The sequence below is a fragment of the Mixophyes fleayi genome, unplaced genomic scaffold, assembly GCF_038048845.1.
Source record: "Mixophyes fleayi isolate aMixFle1 unplaced genomic scaffold, aMixFle1.hap1 Scaffold_113, whole genome shotgun sequence".
Classification (NCBI taxonomy): domain Eukaryota; kingdom Metazoa; phylum Chordata; class Amphibia; order Anura; family Limnodynastidae; genus Mixophyes; species Mixophyes fleayi.
This window is the reverse complement of record NW_027445911.1, coordinates 142,501-160,000: the sequence shown is the minus strand read 5'-3', so window position 1 is coordinate 160,000 and position 17,500 is coordinate 142,501. Positions and strand designations below refer to the sequence as shown.

General features: G+C 44.6%; 4 non-coding genes and 47 pseudogenes across 4 annotated transcripts; 27 read left to right on the top strand and 24 right to left on the bottom strand.

Annotated features, from left to right (window-relative positions):
• Nucleotides 1-28: 28 nt before the first annotated feature.
• Nucleotides 29-146, top strand: LOC142112224 (5S ribosomal RNA; annotated as a pseudogene).
• Nucleotides 147-240: 94 nt separating this feature from the next.
• Nucleotides 241-358, top strand: LOC142112751 (5S ribosomal RNA; annotated as a pseudogene).
• A 91-nt stretch (nucleotides 359-449) lies between these two features.
• On the top strand, nucleotides 450-566 carry LOC142112584 (5S ribosomal RNA; annotated as a pseudogene).
• Nucleotides 567-809: 243 nt separating this feature from the next.
• LOC142112740 (5S ribosomal RNA) lies at nucleotides 810-927 on the top strand (annotated as a pseudogene).
• Nucleotides 928-1,022: 95 nt separating this feature from the next.
• LOC142112760 (5S ribosomal RNA) lies at nucleotides 1,023-1,140 on the top strand. The gene has a single exon (XR_012681280.1). It is a non-coding gene; the product is annotated as a 5S ribosomal RNA (ribosomal RNA).
• A 90-nt stretch (nucleotides 1,141-1,230) lies between these two features.
• Nucleotides 1,231-1,347, top strand: LOC142112190 (5S ribosomal RNA; annotated as a pseudogene).
• Nucleotides 1,348-1,441: 94 nt separating this feature from the next.
• Nucleotides 1,442-1,560, top strand: LOC142112306 (5S ribosomal RNA). Its single transcript, XR_012681198.1, has one exon. It is a non-coding gene; the product is annotated as a 5S ribosomal RNA (ribosomal RNA).
• A 63-nt stretch (nucleotides 1,561-1,623) lies between these two features.
• LOC142112382 (5S ribosomal RNA) lies at nucleotides 1,624-1,742 on the top strand (annotated as a pseudogene).
• Nucleotides 1,743-1,835: 93 nt separating this feature from the next.
• Nucleotides 1,836-1,953, top strand: LOC142112743 (5S ribosomal RNA; annotated as a pseudogene).
• Nucleotides 1,954-2,047: 94 nt separating this feature from the next.
• LOC142112202 (5S ribosomal RNA) lies at nucleotides 2,048-2,166 on the top strand (annotated as a pseudogene).
• A 91-nt stretch (nucleotides 2,167-2,257) lies between these two features.
• Nucleotides 2,258-2,376, top strand: LOC142112544 (5S ribosomal RNA; annotated as a pseudogene).
• A 302-nt stretch (nucleotides 2,377-2,678) lies between these two features.
• Nucleotides 2,679-2,796, top strand: LOC142112208 (5S ribosomal RNA; annotated as a pseudogene).
• Nucleotides 2,797-3,099: 303 nt separating this feature from the next.
• LOC142112402 (5S ribosomal RNA) lies at nucleotides 3,100-3,217 on the top strand (annotated as a pseudogene).
• A 93-nt stretch (nucleotides 3,218-3,310) lies between these two features.
• Nucleotides 3,311-3,431, top strand: LOC142112446 (5S ribosomal RNA; annotated as a pseudogene).
• Nucleotides 3,432-3,525: 94 nt separating this feature from the next.
• On the top strand, nucleotides 3,526-3,644 carry LOC142112351 (5S ribosomal RNA; annotated as a pseudogene).
• A 90-nt stretch (nucleotides 3,645-3,734) lies between these two features.
• LOC142112549 (5S ribosomal RNA) lies at nucleotides 3,735-3,852 on the top strand (annotated as a pseudogene).
• Nucleotides 3,853-4,154: 302 nt separating this feature from the next.
• Nucleotides 4,155-4,273, top strand: LOC142112809 (5S ribosomal RNA; annotated as a pseudogene).
• Nucleotides 4,274-4,363: 90 nt separating this feature from the next.
• LOC142112388 (5S ribosomal RNA) lies at nucleotides 4,364-4,482 on the top strand (annotated as a pseudogene).
• Nucleotides 4,483-4,772: 290 nt separating this feature from the next.
• Nucleotides 4,773-4,891, top strand: LOC142112783 (5S ribosomal RNA; annotated as a pseudogene).
• A 92-nt stretch (nucleotides 4,892-4,983) lies between these two features.
• LOC142112176 (5S ribosomal RNA) lies at nucleotides 4,984-5,092 on the top strand (annotated as a pseudogene).
• Nucleotides 5,093-5,330: 238 nt separating this feature from the next.
• LOC142112686 (5S ribosomal RNA) lies at nucleotides 5,331-5,448 on the bottom strand (annotated as a pseudogene).
• A 92-nt stretch (nucleotides 5,449-5,540) lies between these two features.
• LOC142112596 (5S ribosomal RNA) lies at nucleotides 5,541-5,658 on the bottom strand (annotated as a pseudogene).
• A 90-nt stretch (nucleotides 5,659-5,748) lies between these two features.
• Nucleotides 5,749-5,867, bottom strand: LOC142112720 (5S ribosomal RNA; annotated as a pseudogene).
• Nucleotides 5,868-5,958: 91 nt separating this feature from the next.
• Nucleotides 5,959-6,076, bottom strand: LOC142112625 (5S ribosomal RNA; annotated as a pseudogene).
• An 89-nt stretch (nucleotides 6,077-6,165) lies between these two features.
• On the bottom strand, nucleotides 6,166-6,283 carry LOC142112721 (5S ribosomal RNA; annotated as a pseudogene).
• A 91-nt stretch (nucleotides 6,284-6,374) lies between these two features.
• Nucleotides 6,375-6,492, bottom strand: LOC142112732 (5S ribosomal RNA; annotated as a pseudogene).
• Nucleotides 6,493-6,792: 300 nt separating this feature from the next.
• LOC142112523 (5S ribosomal RNA) lies at nucleotides 6,793-6,911 on the bottom strand (annotated as a pseudogene).
• A 91-nt stretch (nucleotides 6,912-7,002) lies between these two features.
• On the bottom strand, nucleotides 7,003-7,120 carry LOC142112731 (5S ribosomal RNA; annotated as a pseudogene).
• A 301-nt stretch (nucleotides 7,121-7,421) lies between these two features.
• On the bottom strand, nucleotides 7,422-7,540 carry LOC142112522 (5S ribosomal RNA; annotated as a pseudogene).
• Nucleotides 7,541-7,630: 90 nt separating this feature from the next.
• Nucleotides 7,631-7,748, bottom strand: LOC142112614 (5S ribosomal RNA; annotated as a pseudogene).
• Nucleotides 7,749-8,053: 305 nt separating this feature from the next.
• LOC142112676 (5S ribosomal RNA) lies at nucleotides 8,054-8,172 on the bottom strand (annotated as a pseudogene).
• A 91-nt stretch (nucleotides 8,173-8,263) lies between these two features.
• LOC142112607 (5S ribosomal RNA) lies at nucleotides 8,264-8,381 on the bottom strand (annotated as a pseudogene).
• Nucleotides 8,382-8,469: 88 nt separating this feature from the next.
• LOC142112169 (5S ribosomal RNA) lies at nucleotides 8,470-8,588 on the bottom strand (annotated as a pseudogene).
• Nucleotides 8,589-8,669: 81 nt separating this feature from the next.
• Nucleotides 8,670-8,787, bottom strand: LOC142112642 (5S ribosomal RNA; annotated as a pseudogene).
• A 94-nt stretch (nucleotides 8,788-8,881) lies between these two features.
• On the bottom strand, nucleotides 8,882-9,000 carry LOC142112571 (5S ribosomal RNA; annotated as a pseudogene).
• An 89-nt stretch (nucleotides 9,001-9,089) lies between these two features.
• LOC142112352 (5S ribosomal RNA) lies at nucleotides 9,090-9,207 on the bottom strand (annotated as a pseudogene).
• Nucleotides 9,208-9,285: 78 nt separating this feature from the next.
• LOC142112507 (5S ribosomal RNA) lies at nucleotides 9,286-9,404 on the bottom strand (annotated as a pseudogene).
• An 88-nt stretch (nucleotides 9,405-9,492) lies between these two features.
• LOC142112180 (5S ribosomal RNA) lies at nucleotides 9,493-9,611 on the bottom strand (annotated as a pseudogene).
• Nucleotides 9,612-9,692: 81 nt separating this feature from the next.
• LOC142112285 (5S ribosomal RNA) lies at nucleotides 9,693-9,810 on the bottom strand (annotated as a pseudogene).
• A 298-nt stretch (nucleotides 9,811-10,108) lies between these two features.
• Nucleotides 10,109-10,227, bottom strand: LOC142112378 (5S ribosomal RNA). The gene has a single exon (XR_012681211.1). It is a non-coding gene; the product is annotated as a 5S ribosomal RNA (ribosomal RNA).
• A 93-nt stretch (nucleotides 10,228-10,320) lies between these two features.
• Nucleotides 10,321-10,439, bottom strand: LOC142112528 (5S ribosomal RNA; annotated as a pseudogene).
• A 94-nt stretch (nucleotides 10,440-10,533) lies between these two features.
• On the bottom strand, nucleotides 10,534-10,652 carry LOC142112342 (5S ribosomal RNA). Its single transcript, XR_012681204.1, has one exon. It is a non-coding gene; the product is annotated as a 5S ribosomal RNA (ribosomal RNA).
• An 80-nt stretch (nucleotides 10,653-10,732) lies between these two features.
• Nucleotides 10,733-10,850, bottom strand: LOC142112432 (5S ribosomal RNA; annotated as a pseudogene).
• An 88-nt stretch (nucleotides 10,851-10,938) lies between these two features.
• Nucleotides 10,939-11,056, bottom strand: LOC142112262 (5S ribosomal RNA; annotated as a pseudogene).
• A 355-nt stretch (nucleotides 11,057-11,411) lies between these two features.
• Nucleotides 11,412-11,561, top strand: LOC142112810 (5S ribosomal RNA; annotated as a pseudogene).
• Nucleotides 11,562-11,652: 91 nt separating this feature from the next.
• LOC142112511 (5S ribosomal RNA) lies at nucleotides 11,653-11,770 on the top strand (annotated as a pseudogene).
• A 93-nt stretch (nucleotides 11,771-11,863) lies between these two features.
• LOC142112257 (5S ribosomal RNA) lies at nucleotides 11,864-11,981 on the top strand (annotated as a pseudogene).
• A 304-nt stretch (nucleotides 11,982-12,285) lies between these two features.
• Nucleotides 12,286-12,403, top strand: LOC142112230 (5S ribosomal RNA; annotated as a pseudogene).
• Nucleotides 12,404-12,493: 90 nt separating this feature from the next.
• Nucleotides 12,494-12,612, top strand: LOC142112512 (5S ribosomal RNA; annotated as a pseudogene).
• A 92-nt stretch (nucleotides 12,613-12,704) lies between these two features.
• LOC142112185 (5S ribosomal RNA) lies at nucleotides 12,705-12,823 on the top strand (annotated as a pseudogene).
• A 90-nt stretch (nucleotides 12,824-12,913) lies between these two features.
• LOC142112276 (5S ribosomal RNA) lies at nucleotides 12,914-13,032 on the top strand (annotated as a pseudogene).
• Nucleotides 13,033-17,500: the final 4,468 nt, after the last annotated feature.

Here is a 17,500-nt window from a genome sequence, read left to right as displayed (position 1 = left end):
AAGAGATGTTAGTCAGTAGGCAAGCAATACCTGCAGTAAACCACACTGAACATACCCAATCTCATCTTATCTTGGAAGCTAAGCAGGGCCAGACCTGGTTAGTACTTGGATGGGAGACCCCTTGGGAATACCAGGTGCTGTTTGTTTGGTTTTTTTTTCGTTATTTTTTTTCTCTTGTTCCTGCTTCCTCCAATGCTGGTGTTGAGATGTATAAGAAATGCAGGTCAGTAGGAAAGCAATACCTACAGTCATCCACCCTGAACATGCTCAATCTTCTCTGATCTTAGAAGCTAAGCAGGGTCGGGCCTGGTTAGTACTTGGACGGCAGACCAACTGGGAATACCAGGTGCTGTAGGTTTATTTTTTTCATTTTTTTTTCTCTCTTGTTCCTGCTTCCTTCAATGCTGGTGTTGAGATGTATAACAGATGTAGGTGAGTAGACAAGCAATACCTACAGTCAACCACCCTGAACATGCCCAATCTCGTCTGATCTTGGAAGCAAGCAGGGTTAGGCCTGGTTAGTACTTGAATGGGAGACCACCTGGGGATACCAGGTGCTGTAGGTTTATTTTTTTTTTCGTTTTTTTTCTCTCTTGTTCCTGCTTCCTTCACCACCCTGAATAAGCCCAATATTGTCTGATCTTGGAAGCTAAGCAAGGCTGGGCTTGGTTAGTACTTGGATGGCAGACCACCTGGGAATACCAGGTGCTGTAGGTTTTGTTTTTTTCGGGTTTTTTTCTCTCTTGTTCCTGCTTCCTTCAATGCTGGTGTGTAGATGTATAAGAGATGTTGGTCAGTAGGCAAGCAATACCTGCAGTAAACCACCCTGAACATACCCAATCTCATCTTATCTTGGAAGCTAAGCAGGGCCAGACCTGGTTAGTACTTGGATGGGAGACCCCCTGGGAATACCAGGTGCTGTTTGTTTGGTTTTTTTTTTCGTTATTTTTTTTCTCTTGTTCCTGCTTCCTCCAATGCTGGTGTTGAGATGTATAAGAAATGTAGGTCAGTAGGAAAGCAATACCTACAGTCATCCACCCTGAACATGCCCAATCTCCTCTGATCTTGGAAGCTAAGCAGGGTCGGGCCTGGTTAGTACTTGGATGGGAGACCAACTGGGAATACCAGGTGCTGTAGGTTTATTTTTTTGTTTTTTTTTCTCTCTTGTTCCTGCTTCCTTCAATGCTGGTGTTGAGATGTATAACAGATGTAGGTGAGTAGGCAAGCAATACCTACAGTCAACCACCCTGAACATGCCCAATCTCGTCTGATCTTGGAAGCAAGCAGGGTTAGGCCTGGTTAGTACTTGAATGGGAGACCACCTTGGGATACCAGGTGCTGAAGGTTTATTTTTTTTTTCATTTATTTTTCTCTCTTGTTCCTGCTTCCTTCAATGCTGGTGTTGAGATGTATAAGAGATGTAGGTCAGTAAGCAAGCAATACCTACAGCCACACCACCCTGAACAAGCCCAATCTCGTCTGATCTTGGAAGCTAAGCAGGGTTGGGCCTGGTAAGTACTTGGATGGGAGCCCACCTGGGAACTCCAGGTGCTGTAGGTTGTTTTTTTCGGGTTTTTTTCTCTCTTGTTCCTGCTTCCTTCAATGCTGGTGTTGAGATATAATACCTACAGTCACACCACCCTGAACAAGCCCAATCTCATCTGGTCTTGAAAGCTAAGCAGCGCCAGGCCTGGTTAGTACTTGGATGGGAGACCACCTGGGAATACCAGGTGCTGTAGGTTGTTTTTTTTTCGTTTTTTTATTCTCTCTTGTTCCTGCTTCCTTCAATGCTGGTGTTGAGATGTATAAGAGATGTAGGTCAGAAATCAAGCAATACCTACAGTCAACCCTCTTGAACATGCCCAATCTCGTCTGATCTTGGAAGCTAAGCAGGGTTGGGCCTATTTAGTACTTGGATGGGAGACTACCTGGGGAAACCAGGTGCTGTCGGTTTGGTTTTTTTTCGTTTTTTTATTCTCTCTTGTTCCTGCTTGATTCAATGCTGGTGTTGAGATGTATAAGAGATGTAGGTCAATAGGCAAGTAATACCTACAGCCACACCACCCTGAACAAGATCAATCTCGTCTGATTTTGGAAGCTAAGCAGGGCTAGTCCTTGTAAGTACTTCAATGGGAGACCACCTAGGAATACCAGGTGCTGTAGGTTTTATTTTTTCGTTTTTTTCTCTCTCTTGTTCCTGCTTTCTTCAATGCTGGTGTTGAGATGTATAATAGATGTAGGTCAGTAGGCAAACGATACCTACAGCCACACCACCCTGAACAAGCCCAATCTCGTCTAATCTTGGAAGCTAAGCAGCGCCATGCCTGGTTAGTACTTGGGTGGGAGACCACCTGGGAATACCAGGTGCTGTAGGTTGTTTTTTTTTTCGTTTTTTTTCTCTCTTGTTCCTGCTTCCTTCAATGCTGGTGTTGAGATGTATAAGAGATGTTGGTCAGTAGGCAAGCAATACCTGCAGTAAACCATCCTGAATATGCCCAATCTCATCTGATCTTGGAAGCTAAGCAGGGCCGTGCCTGGTTAGGACTTGGATGGGAGAGCACCTGGGAATACCAGGTGCTGTTGATTTTTTTTTTTTCGGTTTTTTTTCTCTCTTGTTCCTGCTTCCTTCATTGCTGGTGTTGAGATGTATAAGAGATGTTGGTCAGTAGGCAAGCAATACCTACAGTAAACCACCCTGAACATGCCCGATCTCGTCTGATCTTGGAAGCTTAGCAAGGCCGGGCCTGGTTAGTACTTGAATGGGAGAGCACCTGGGAATACCAGTTGCTGTAGGTTTTTTTTTTTGTTTTTTTTTCTCTCTTGTTCCTTCTTCCTTCAATGCTGGTGTTGAGATGTATAACAGATGTAGGTCAGTAGGCAAGCAATGCCTACAGCCATACCACCCTGAACAAGCCAAAACTCGTCTGATCTTGGAAGCTAAGCAGCGCCAAACCTGGTTAGTATTTGGATGGGAGACCACCTGGGAATACTGGGTGCTGTTGTTTTTTGTTTTTTTTCGTTATTTTTTCTCTCTTGTTCCTGCTTCCTTCAATGCTGGTGTTGAGATGTATAAGAGATGTAGGTCAGTCGGGAAGCAATACCTACAGTCATCCACCCTGAACGTGCCCAATCTTGTCTGATCTTGGAAGCTAAGCAGGGTCGGGCCTGGTTAGTAATTGGATGGGAGACCACTTTGGAATACCAGGTGCTGTAGGTTTTTTTTTTTTTCGTTTTTTTTTCTCTCTTGCTCCTGCTTCCTTCAATGCCCGTGTTGAGATGTATAAGAGATGTAGATCACAAGGCAAGCAATACCTACAGCCACACCGCCCTAAAAAGAAGCCCAATCTCATCTGATCTTGGAAGCTAAGCAGGGCCAGGCCTGGTTAGTACTTGGATGGGAGACCACCTGGGAATCCCAGATGCTGTAGGTTGTTTTTTTTTCCCGTTTTTTTTTCTCTCTTGTTCCTGCTTCCTTCAAAGCTGGTGACTAGATGTATAAGAGATGTAGGTTAGTAAATACACAATACCTACAGCGACACCACCCTGAACAAGATCAATCTCATCTGATCTTGGAAGTTAAGCAGGGCCAGGCCTGGTCAGTACTTCGATGGGAGACCACCTGGGAATACCAGGTGCTGTAGGTTGTTTTTTTCATTTTTTTTTCTATCTTGTTCCTGCTTCCTTCATTGCTGGTGTTGAGATGTATAAGAGATGTATGTCAGAAGGCAAGCAATACCTACTACCACACCACCCGAACAATCCCAATCTCATCTGATCTTGGAAGCTAAGCAGGGCCGGGCTTGGTTAGTACTTGCATGGGAGACCACCTGGGAATACCAGGTGCTGTAGGTTTTTTTTTCCGTTTTTTTTTCTCTCTTGTTCCTGCTTCCAGCAATGCTGGTGTTGAGATGTATAAGAGATGTTGGTCAGTAGGCAAGCAATACCTACAGTAAACCACCCTGAACATGCCCAATCTCATCTGATCATGGAAGCTAAGCAGGGTCAGGTCTGGTTAATACTTGGATGGGAGACAACCTGGGAGTACCGAGTGCTGTTGTTTTTTTTTTTTTTCGTTTTTCTCTACGCTCTTGTTCCTGCTTCCTTCAATGCTGGTGTTGAGATGTATAAGAGATGTAAGTCAGTTAACAAGCAATAACTACAGCCACACATCCCTGAACAAGCCCAATCTTGTCTGATCTCGGAAGCTAAGCAGCGCCGGGCCTGGTTAGTACTTGGATGGGAGACCACCTGGAAATACCAGGTGTTGTAGGTTTTTTTTTTTCGTTTTTTTTCTCTCTTGTTCCTGCATCCTTCAATGCTAGTGTTGAGATGTATAAGAGATGTAGATCAGTAAACAAGCAATAACTACAGCCATACCACCTTGAACAAGCCCAAAATCGTCCGATCTTGGAAGCTAAGCAGGGTTGGGCCTGGTTAGTACTTGGATCGGAGACCACCTGGGAATACCAGGTGCTGTGGTTTTTTTTTTTCTCTCTTGTTCCTGCTTCCTTCAATGCTGGTATCTAGATGTATAAGAGATGTTGGTCAGTAAGCAAGTAATACCTACAGTAAACCACCCTGAACATGCCCAATCTCATCTAATCATGGAAGCTAAGCAGGGTCAGGTCTGGTTAATACTTGGATGGGAGACAACCTGGGAATACCAAGTGCTGTTGTTTTTGTTTTTTTTCGTTTTTCTTTCTCTCTTGTTCCTGCTTCCTTCAATGCTGGTGTTGAGATGTATAAGAGATGTAGGTCTGTAGACAAGCAATACCTACAGCCACACCACCCTGAACGAGACCAATCTCGTCTTATCTTGGAAGCTAAGCAGGGCCAGTCCTGGTTAGTACTTGGAAGGGAGACCACCTAGGAATACCAGGTGTTGTAGGTTTTATTTTTTAGTTTTTTTTCTTTCTCTTGTTCCTGCTTTCTTCAATGCCGATGTTGAGATGTTTAATAGATGTAGGTCAGGAGGCAAGCAATACCTACAGCCACACCACCCTGAACAATCCTAATCTTGGAAGCTAAGCAGGGCTGGGCCTGGTTAGTACTTGGATGGGAGACCACCTAGGAATACCAGGTGAAGTAGGTTTTTTTTTTTTTTCATTTTTTCTTCTCTCTTGTTCCTGCTTCCTTCATTGCTTGTGTTGAGATGTATAAGAGATGTAGGTCAGTAGGCAAGCAATACCTACAGCCATACCATACTGTGATCAGATGAGTTTGGGCTTGTTCAGTGTGGTGTAGCTGTAGTTATTGCTTGCCCACTGACCTACATCTCAACACCAGCATAGAAGGAAGCAGAAACAAGAGAGAAAAAAAATGAAAAAAAACACCTACAGCACCTGGTATTCCCAGGTGGTCTCCCATCCAAGTACTAACTAGGCCCAGCCCTGCTTAGCTTCCAAGATCAGACAAGATTGGGCATGTTCATTGTGGTTGACTGTATGTATTACTTGCCTGCTAACCTACATCTCTTATACATCTTAACACCAGCATTGAAGGAAGCAGGAAAAAGAGAGAAAAAAAACGAAAAAAAAAAAAACCAACAGCACTTGGTATTCCCAGGTTGTCTCCCATCCAAGTACTAACCAGACCCGACCCTGCTTAACTTCCAAGATCAGATGAGATTGGGCATATTCAGGATGGTTTACTGTAGGTATTGCTTGCCTACTGACCAACATCTCTTATACATCTCAACACCAGCATTGAAGAAAGCAGAAACAAGAGAGAGAAAAAAAAGAAAAAAAAAACCCACAGCACCTGATATTCCTAGGTGGTCTCCCATCGAAGTACTGACCAGACCTGGCGCTGCTTAGCTTCCAAGATCAGATGAGATTGATTTTGTTCAGGGTGGTGTGGCTGTAGGTACTGCTTGCCTACTGACCTACATCTCTTATACATCTCAACACCAGCATTGAAGGAAGAAGGAACAAGAGAGAAAAAAAACCGAAAAAAAAAAACCTACAGCACTTGGTATTCCCAGGTGCTCTCCCATCCAAGTACTAACCAGGCCCGGCCCTGCTAAGCTTCCAAGATCAGACGAGATCGGGCATGTTCAGGGTGGTTTACTGTAGGTATTGATTGCCTACTGACCAACATCTCTTATACATCTCAACACCAGCAATGAAGGAAGCAGGAACAAGAGAGAAAAAAAACGAAAAAAAACACCTACAGCACCTGGTATTCCCAGGTGGTCTCCCATCCAAGTACTAACTAGGCCCGGCCCTGCTTAGCTTCCAAGATCAGACAAGATTGGGCATGTTCATTGTGGTTGACTGTATGTATTACTTGCCTGCTAACCTACATCTCTTATACATCTTAACACCAGCATTGAAGGAAGCAGGAAAAAGAGAGAAAAAAACCGAAAAAAAAAAACCCAACAGCACTTGGTTTTCCCAGGTTGTCTCCCATCCAAGTACTAACCAGACCCGACCCTGCTTAACTTCCAAGATCAGATGAGATTGGGCATATTCAGGATGGTTTACTGTAGGTATTGCTTGCCTACTGACCAACATCTCTTATATATCTCAACACCAGCATTGAAGAAAGCAGAAACAAGAGAGAGAAAAAAAAGAAAAAAAACACCCACAGCACCTGGTATTCCCAGGTGCTCTCCCATCCAAGTATTAACCAGGCCTGGCCCTGCTTAGCTTTCAAGATTAGATGAGCTTGGACTTGTTCAGGGTGGTGTGGCTGTAGGTATTGCTTGCTTACTGACCTACATCTCTTATACATCTCAACACCGGCATTGAAGAAAGCAGAAACAAGAGAGAGAAAAAAACGAAAAAATAAAACCTACAGCACCTGATATTCCTAGGTGGTCTCCCATTGAAGTACTGACCAGACCCGGCCCTGCTTAGCTTCCAATATCAGATGAGATTGATTTTGTTCAGGGTGGTGTGGCTGTAGGTACTGCTTGCCTACTGACCTACATCTCTTATACATCTCAACACCAGCATTGAAGGAAGCAGGAAAAAGAGAGAAAAAAACCGAAAAAAAAAAACCCAACAGCACTTGGTTTTCCCAGGTTGTCTCCCATCCAAGTACTAACCAGACCCGACCCTGCTTAACTTCCAAGATCAGATGAGATTGGGCATATTCAGGATGGTTTACTGTAGGTATTGCTTGCCTACTGACCAACATCTCTTATATATCTCAACACCAGCATTGAAGAAAGCAGAAACAAGAGAGAGAAAAAAAAGAAAAAAAACACCCACAGCACCTGGTATTCCCAGGTGCTCTCCCATCCAAGTATTAACCAGGCCTGGCCCTGCTTAGCTTTCAAGATTAGATGAGCTTGGACTTGTTCAGGGGTGGTGTGGCTGTAGGTATTGCTTGCTTACTGACCTACATCTCTTATACATCTCAACACCGGCATTGAAGAAAGCAGAAACAAGAGAGAGAAAAAAACGAAAAAATAAAACCTACAGCACCTGATATTCCTAGGTGGTCTCCCATTGAAGTACTGACCAGACCCGGCCCTGCTTAGCTTCCAATATCAGATGAGATTGATTTTGTTCAGGGTGGTGTGGCTGTAGGTACTGCTTGCCTACTGACCTACATCTCTTATACATCTCAACACCAGCATTGAAGGAAGAAGGAACAAGAGAGAAAAAAAACCGAAAAAAAAAACCTACAGCACCTGGTATTCCCAGGTGCTCTCCCATCCAAGTACTAACCAGGCCCGGCCCTGCTAAGCTTCCAAGATCAGACAAGATCGGGCATGTTCAGGGTGGTTTACTGTAGGTATTGCTTGCCTACTGACCAACATCTCTTATACATCTCAACACCAGCAATGAAGGAAGCAGGAACAAGAGAGAAAAAAAAACGAAAAAAAAAACAAAAAAACAGCACCTGGTATTACCAGGTGCTCTCCCATCCAAGTACTAACCAGGCCCGGCCCTGCTAAGCTTCCAAGATCAGACAAGATTGGGCATGTTCAGGCTGGTTGACAGTAGGTATTGCCTGCCTACTGACATACATCTCTTATACATCTCAACACCAGCAATGAAGGAAGCAGGAACAAGAGAGAAAAAAAAACGAAAAAAAAACCAACCTGCAGCACCTGGTATTCCCAGGTGGTCACCCATCCAAGCACTAATCAGGCCTGGCCCTGCTTAGCTTCCAAGATTAGAGGAGATTGGACTTGTTCAGGGTGGTGTGGCTGTAGGTATTGCTTGCTTACTGACCTACATCTCTTATACATCTCAACACCGGCATTGAAGAAAGCAGGAACAAGAGAGAGAAAAAAACGAAAAAATAAAACCAACAGCACCTGGCATTCCTAGGTGGTCTCCCATCGAAGTACTGACCAGGCCCGCACTGCTTAGCTTCCAAGATCAGATGAGATTAGGCTTGTTCAGGGTGGTGTGGCTGTAGGTATTGCTTGCCTACTGACCTACGTCTCTTATTTATCTCAACACCAGCATTGAAGGAAGCAGGAACAAGAGAGAAAATTTTTTTAAAAAAAACCTACAGCACCTGGTATTCCCAGGTGGTCTCCCATCCAAGTACTAACCAGGCCTGGCCCTGCTTAGCTTCCAAGATCAGACCAGATTGGGCTTGTTCAGGGTGGCATGGCTGTAGGTATTGCTTGTCTACTGACCTACATCTCTTATACATCTCAACACCAGCAATGAAGGAAGCAGGAACAAGTGAGGAAAAAAAAAAACCTACTGCACTTGGTATTCCCAGGTGGTCTCCCATCCAAGTACTAACCAGGCCCGGCCCTGCTTAGCTTCTAAAATCAGATGAGATTGGGCATGTTCAGGGTGGTTTACTGTAGATATTATTTGTCTACTGACCTACATCTCTTATACATCTCAACACCAGCATTGAAGGAAGCAGGAACAAGAGAGAAAAAACACGGAAAAAAAAAAAAAACCTACAGCACCTGGTATTCCTAAGTGGTCTCCCATCTGAGTACTAAGCAGGCCTGGCCCTGCTTAGCTTCCAAGATCAGACGAGATTGATCTTATTCAGGGTGGTGTGGCTGTAGATATTGCTTGTGTACTGACCTACATCTCTTATACATCTAAACACCAGCATTGAAGGAAGCAGGAACAAGGGAGGAAAAAACAAAAAAAAAAAACCTACAGCACCTGGTATCCCCAGGAAGTCTCCCATCCAAGTACTAACCAGGCCCAACCCTGCTTAGCTTCCAAGATCAGATTAGATTGGGCATGTTCAGGGTGGTTGACTGTAGGTATTGCTTGCTTACTGACCTACATCTCTTATACATCTCAACACCAGAAATGAAGGAAGAAGGAACAAAAGAGAAAAAAAAACCTACAGCAACTGGTATTCCTAGGTGGTCTCCCATCTAAGTAATGACCAGGCCCGGCCCTGGTTAGCTTCCAAGATCAGATGAGATTGGGCATGTTCTGGGTGGTGTGGCTGTAGGTATTGCTTGCCTACTGACCTACATCTCTTATACATCTCAACACCAGCATTGAAGGAAGCAGGAACAAGAGAGAAAAAAAAATTAAAAAAAACTTACAGCACCTGGTATTCCCAGGTGGTCTCCCATCCAAGTACTAACCAGGTGTGGCACTGCTTAGCTTTCAAGATTAGAAGAAATTGGGCTTGTTCAGGGTGGTGTGGCTGTAGGTACTGTTTGCCTACTGACCTACATCTCTTATACATCTCAACACCAGCAATGAAGGAAGCAGGAACAAGAGAGAAAAAAAAAAAACCTACTGCACCTGGTATTCCTAGGTGGTCTCCCATCCAAGTACTAACCAGGCCCAGCCCTGCTTAGCTTCCAAGATCAGATGAGATTGGGCATGTTCAGGGTGGTTTACTGTAGGTATTGTGTTGCCTACTGACCTACATCCCTGATACATCTCAACACCAGCATTGAAGGAAGCAGGAACAAGAGAGAAAAAAAAATTAAAAAAAACCTACAGCACCTGGTATTCCCAGGCGGTCACCCATCCAAGTACTAACCAGGTGTGGCAATGCTTAGCTTTCAAGATTAGAATAGATTGGGCTTGTTCAGGGTGGTGTGGCTGTAGGTACTGTTTGCCTACTGACCTACATCTCTTATACATCTCAACACCAGCAATGAAGGAAGCAGGAACAAGAGAGAAAAAAAACGAATTAAAAAAACCTACAGCACCTGGAATTCCCAGGTGGTCTCCCATCCAAGTACTTACCAGGCCCAACACTGCTTAGCTTCCAAGATCAGATGAGATTGGGCTTGTTCAGGGTGGTGTGGCTGTAAGTATTGCTTGCCTACTGACCTACATCTCTTATACATCTCAACACCAGCATTGAGGGTAGCAGGAACAAGAGAGAAAATAAAACGAAAAAAAACAAAACTTACAGCACCTGTTATTCCCAGGTGGTGTCCCATCCAAGTATTAACCAGGCCCAGACCTGCTTAGCTTCCAAGATCAGATGAGATTTGGCTTGTTCAGGGCGGTGTGGCTGTAGGTATTGCTTACTTGCTGACCTACATCTCTTATACATCTCAACACTAACATTGAAGGAAACAGGAAAAGGAGAGTTAAAAAAATGAAAAAAAAAAAAAACCTACAGCACCTGGTATTCCCAGGTGGTCTCCCATCCAAGTACTAACCAGGCCTGGCCCTGCTTAGCTTCCAAGATCAGATGAGATTGGGCTTGCTCAGGGTGGTATGGCTGTAGATATTGCTCCCTTACTGACCTACATCTCTTAGACATCTCAACACCAGCATTAAAAGAAGCAGGAACAAGGGAGAAAAAAAAAAACATACAGCACCTGGTATTCCCAGGTTGTCTCCCATCCAAGTACTAACCAAGCCCGGCCCTGCTTAGCTTCCAAGATCAGACGAGATTGGGCATGTTCAGGGTGGTTGACTGTAGGTATTGCTTGCCTACTGACCTACATCTCTTATACATCTCAACACCAGCAATGAAGGAAGCAGGAACAAGAGAGAAAAAAAACAAAAAAACAACCTACAGCACCTGGTATTCCTAGGTGGTCTCCCATCGAAGTGCTGACCATGCCCGGCCCTAATTAGCTTCCAAGATCAGATGAGATTGGGCATGTTCAGGGTCGTTTACTGTAGGTATTGCTTGCCTCCTAACCTACATCTCTTATACATCTCAACACCAGCATTGAAGAAAGCAGTAACAAGAGAGAAAAAAAAAACCTACAGCACCTGGTATTCCTAGGTGGTCTCCCATCGAAGTACTGACCAGGCCCGGCCATGGTTAGCTTCCAAGATCAGATGAGATTGGGCATGTTCAGGGTCTGATCTTGGAAGCTAAGCAGAGCCGGGCCTGGTTTTACTTGGATGGGAGACCACCTGGGAATACCAAGTGCTGTAAGTTTTTTTTTCTCCGTTTTATTTTCTGTCTTGTTCCTGCTTCCTTCAATGCTGTTGTCTAGATGTATAAGAGATGTTGGTCAGCAGGCAAGCAATACCTACAGTAAACCACCCTGAACATGCCCAATCTCATCTTATCTTGGAAGCTAAGCAGGGCCGGACAATCTGATCTTGGAAGCTAAGCAGAGACGGGCCTGTTTAGTACTTGGATGGGAAACCACCTGGGAATACCAGGTGCTGTAGTTTTTTTTTTTCCGTTTTTTTTTCTCTCATGTTGCTGCTTCTTTCAATGCTGGTGTTGAGATGTATAAGAGATGTAGGTCAGTAGGCAAGCAATACCTACAGTCAATGACCATGAACATGCCCAATCTCGTCTGATCTTGGAAGCTAAGCAGGGCTGGGCATGGTTAGTACTTGGATGGGAGACCACCTGGGAATACCAGGTGCTGTAGGTTTGTTTTTTTTTTGTTTTTTTTTCTCTTTTATTCCTGCTTCCTTCATTTCTGGTGTTGAGATGTATAGGAGATGTAGGTCAGAAAGCAAGCAATACCTACAGTCAACCCCCTTGACCATGCCCAAACTCGTCTGATCTTGGAAGCTAAGCAGGTTTGGGCCTGGTTAGTAATTGAATGAGAGACCACCTGGGGAAACCAGGTGCTGTAGGTTTGTTTTTTTTTCGTTTTTTTATTCTCTCTTGTTCCTGCTTCCTTCAATGCTGGTGTTGAGATGTATAAGAGATGTAGGTCAATAGGCAAGTAATACCTACAGCCACACCACCCTGAACAAGATCAATCTCGGCTGATTTTGGAAGCTAAGCAGGGCTATTCCTTGTAAGTACTTCAATGGGAGACCACCTAGGAATACCAGGTGCTGTAGGTTTTATTTTTTCGTTTTTTTCTCTCTCTTGTTCCTGCTTCCTTCAATGCTGGTGTTAAGATGTATAAGAGATGTTGGTCAGTAAGCAAGCAATACCTACAGTAAACCACCCTGAACATGCCCAATCTTATCTTATCTTGGAAGCTAAGCAGGGCCAGACCTGGTTAGTACTTGGATGGGAGACCACCTGGAAATACCAGGTGCTGTAGTTGTTTTTTTTTCGTTTTTTTTCTCTCTTGTTTCTGCTTCCTTCAATGCTGGTGTTGAGATGTATAAGAGATGTAGGTCAGTAAGCAAACAATACCTACAGCCACACCACCCTGAATAAAACCAATCTCGTCTGATCTTGGAAGCTAAGCAGGGCCGGTACTGGTTAGTACTTGGTTGGGAGACCAACTGGGAATACTAGGTGCTGTAGGTATTTTTTTTCCGTGTTTTTTTTCTCTCTTGTTCCTGCTTCCTTCAATGCTGGTGTTGAGATGTATAAGAGATGTAGGTCAGTCAACAAGCAATAACTACAGCCACACATCCCTGAACAAGCCCAATGTTGTCTGATCTTGGAAGCTAAGCAGCGCCAGGCCTGGTTAGTACTTGGATGGGTGACCACCTGGAAATACCAGGTGCTGTAGGTTCTTTTTTTCATTTTTTTTTCTCTCTTGTTCCTGCATCCTTCAATGCTAGTGTTGAGATGTATAAGAGATGTAGGTCAGTTAACAACCAATAACTACAGCCATATCACCTTCAACAAGCCCAAACTCGTCTGATCTTGGAAGCTAAGCAGGGTTGGGCCTGGTTAGTACTTGGATGGGAGACCACCTGGGAATACCAGGTGCTGTAGGTTTTTTTTTTTGTTTTTTTTTCTCTTTTGTTCCTGCTTCCTTCATTTCAGGTGTTTAGATGTATAAGAGATTGTGACAAAACGAGTATGATATGTGAATTATAGCAAATACTTTGTATAGCCCTTCTTTTGTTTCCCCAGCTCATCAGACTACAACTGCATTGTCCAATTACATGTGGTTAAGGGGACATTGTAATTCAATTTAAATATGTATATTTTGTATTATATATTGATGACTTGAAGTAATGTTATTCATTGTCCTTAAACTGAAGCCAGGAGGGTTATGGGTAAAGATCAGGTGGTGTCTAGGATACAGGTGAGAGGGCTTGAGCTGCATTCGTTCTCCCCCCTCCTTCCTCTACAGGAAGCATGGAACAGCTGGGGACCCTGTGACATCACAAAGTAGTGTAAGGGGTTAATTTTAGGAGGGGCTCACTGCTACCTTATCCTTGGAAGTAGGGGAAGCCAATTAAGCATCAATTGTTCTCCTTAGGACTAGTCCAGACGTTCTGTCTGCATCCCAGCAGGGGGCTTCTGTGAAAGGACATCTCATCTCCACTGCCCTGTCCAAACCCCCTAGTCCTGCACTGGCCAATGGGGAAGTAGAATAGATGCAGGGGTTTGTCCAGGGAGGGGAAAGACTGTGGAAATTAGACCTGTGAGATATAAGGAACAACTCCAGGGGGGAGGGGTGCTCATGCTTGGATTTCATTCAGGAAGGTGCAAGATGGAGTTTTGAATTGTCGTTTTCTAACTCAAGTCTATATATGCAGCTGAGAGGGATCCATGGGTCATGAAGTCTGGACAGCAGGTGACTATATCTCCTTAAGTTATTGGGGTAAGGGACAGATGATGTGGTAAATCAGCCTGGCATTTATTTACTGTGTGTACATAATATTGTAGTGTGATTTGTATGACAATAAATATACTGTTGTATGTTTATAACTGCATTTTGTCTGAGTGACCATACGAATCCTAGAAGGTACTGGGTAGCACTGGGCCAGATAAACCCGGTATCTTCACATTTTTGGTGGCAAGCAGTGGGGTCACTCAGTCCCAGGTCCTATCTGGGTAGAGCTGCAGGGGAACTGTATCGTGATACATTCCAGGGCTCTGCAAAGCAGTTAGCACTAGAAACCAGTTACCACATTATCCTGAACTTACTCCTAAAGGCTTTAAGGTAGAAAGTGTCACGAAAAGCGTTGTGGGCTTTAGGCGAGGGAAGATGCCGTCTAAGTGCCGATTTGATAAGGGGAAGCGCACCCCGCCAGAGGAGAGCGGAAGATGGAACCGTGTCTCAAAGAGAGGAAATCACAGTGAGGTGATCCCTGGAAGTAAAATGGGTGTGAGCTCTAGGAACAAGAGAGCAGATCACAGCCCAGTGTTGAAAAAGTTCCCAAAGGAAGGGATGAAGCAGTCCAGTACAACCAGGAGAAAGGTGTACTGGGATGAAGGACTGTGGGAGTGTCTGCAGGATGGGGATATGGATGTGTTGCACCACCCCACCACAATGCAGCACATTTTGGATTATTGGGATGAGGAGTGCCCAAAGATTATTATGTGGGAAGGAGCCAGTCTACAGGAGAAATTGGAGAACCTGTTGGATGTGTTCCTAATGTTGAAAGAGGAGGCAAGTGCCTGTAATTTTCAGGATGAACCAGCATGGGATGATTTTACACATGAAGTTATTTGTACTATGCAGAATCTGGCCAAGGGAGAATCCAGATACAACAATAATCAGCAGTACAAACAAGACGTAAATGGACTATTACAGCACAGGGACATGCCTGATGAATCCCCTGCAAATGTATTAATAGAATCTGTCCCATTAGCAGATTCTACAGATCCACTAGAGACAATGAGTATGGAGGAGCTGATAGTGGAATGCCAGATCCGGGGTGTACCTTACCTGTACAGCACACACATGGATATCCTGAAACGTTTGTTAAAAGATCAGGAGAATCCCATCAATGCCTTTAGTGTTTATAGAAAATGGATGCTCACTTTAGGTCCCCACATACCTCTCTGGGAACAAATGCAATGTCTGCAACAGAGTTTTGAAGAAGCAGAGGATGAGGTATGGCGGCAAGGATTTACGGACACTGAAATGTGGCAGGATCAGTGTTATCGAGTGAATACTGAAAAATGCCAATTGGAATATCTTTTATCACACTCTAAAAAGATGGCTGCTCAGTCTGTTAATCAGGGGGAGGTCCATCCCAGTGGATTAAATACAGTTGCCCAAGCTACTATCTTGGGGGAGACTGGAGAAGAACTGCTTGGTGAGGATGTTGTACCTCTGACTACTCAGAAAGGATTAGGAGAAATTCTCCCATTTGGTGACTTGGATGGAAAAGAGCTACCAAGTAAGTACCATGTAGTAGCATCTTCTGATAATTTGCCAGTGTTATTGGAACCTGAGACTGTGTCTGAGTTAGAACAGAATTACAGAAAAGACCAGTTATCCATCCCTGTTGTGCCTGAAAAGAATTTGTTTAATGAAGTAACGCAGGATACCGCATGTGTGCTCTCCGGGGCAAGTGATGTACAGCTTTACCCAATTGTGACAGAAGAGAATCATAAACTTGCGCAACATATGATCTCAGCAGAAATCATGTTTACAGACTGTAGGACAGAATTAATGGGAGAGGATAAAGGAATTGTCATGTCAGAGGCCACTACCATGGGGCCCTGGGAAAATTACACTTATGCCTTCCCCTATGCAGAATTGGCAGATGAGGAGATGTTGACTGAGTGGGTGTCTGAGAGGGCACCAGTACAGCAAGATTCACCAGCCCCACCAGCTCCAAATCTGGGAATCCAGGACCCAATACCAGAGGCCTGCACTGGACCATCCACTTTGCTTTGCTGCCAGGAGGACAAGTCTGTGTCCAATGAGGATTCACACTACCCCGATGCGCCAGAGGCGAGGGAAGTAGTGCAACAGTTGGATGTGGTAGCAGGGGAGGGGAGATGCACACAAACATACTTACAGGGGCACCCACATGTGGTTTGGGAGGGGGACAGAGGATTCCCCATAAGCAAAGAATTAATGGAGCCCCCACGCTTGCCTGCCACTGGGCAGTTGTCCCTTGAGTGTTTGGGGGAGGGGGGATTGGATCTTTGCCAGAAACAAACGGACAAGGAGCCAGAAAGTTTGCCTGCCACTTGGCAGTTTTCACTTGAATATGTGGGGGAGGGGAGCATGGTCTCCAGAAACAGAGGACAGGCCAAGGGACTATTTGCAGTTGGGCAATTAAGGGTGGATAAGGCACACAAGGGATGTTGGACTACAACTCTCCTACCATGGATGTGTGCACAGGAGTGGCCCAGTTTTATTGTTGTCTCATCTTATGACACAGGGCAGCATAAACCCCCACTCCAGCTGAGTGGGAAGATATGCCTGCAGCCATGGGACCCTGGTGGGAGATTGAGGAACTGTGTACTGCTGTCTACCTTGCCATCAGACCCAGGAGAAACCACAGCAGGCCAGAAACTTTGGACTTGGAAGAAATGATTACTTGGGGCTAGGGAGCCACTGGGAAACAAGGGCTAAAAAAGTAGGGGAGGAATGTGACAAAACGAGTATGATATGTGAATTATAGCAAATACTTTGTATAGCCCTTCTTTTGTTTCCCCAGCTCATCAGACTACAACTGCATTGTCCAATTACATGTGGTTAAGGGGACATTGTAATTCAATTTAAATATGTATATTTTGTATTATATATTGATGACTTGAAGTAATGTTATTCATTGTCCTTAAACTGAAGCCAGGAGGGTTATGGGTAAAGATCAGGTGGTGTCTAGGATACAGGTGAGAGGGCTTGAGCTGCATTCGTTCTCCCCCCTCCTTCCTCTACAGGAAGCATGGAACAGCTGGGGACCCTGTGACATCACAAAGTAGTGTAAGGGGTTAATTTTAGGAGGGGCTCACTGCTACCTTATCCTTGGAAGTAGGGGAAGCCAATTAAGCATCAATTGTTCTCCTTAGGACTAGTCCAGACGTTCTGTCTGCATCCCAGCAGGGGGCTTCTGTGAAAGGACATCTCATCTCCACTGCCCTGTCCAAACCCCCTAGTCCTGCACTGGCCAATGGGGAAGTAGAATAGATGCAGGGGTTTGTCCAGGGAGGGGAAAGACTGTGGAAATTAGACCTGTGAGATATAAGGAACAACTCCAGGGGGGAGGGGTGCTCATGCTTGGATTTCATTCAGGAAGGTGCAAGATGGAGTTTTGAATTGTCGTTTTCTAACTCAAGTCTATATATGCAGCTGAGAGGGATCCATGGGTCATGAAGTCTGGACAGCAGGTGACTATATCTCCTTAAGTTATTGGGGTAAGGGACAGATGATGTGGTAAATCAGCCTGGCATTTATTTACTGTGTGTACATAATATTGTAGTGTGATTTGTATGACAATAAATATACTGTTGTATGTTTATAACTGCATTTTGCCTGAGTGACCATACG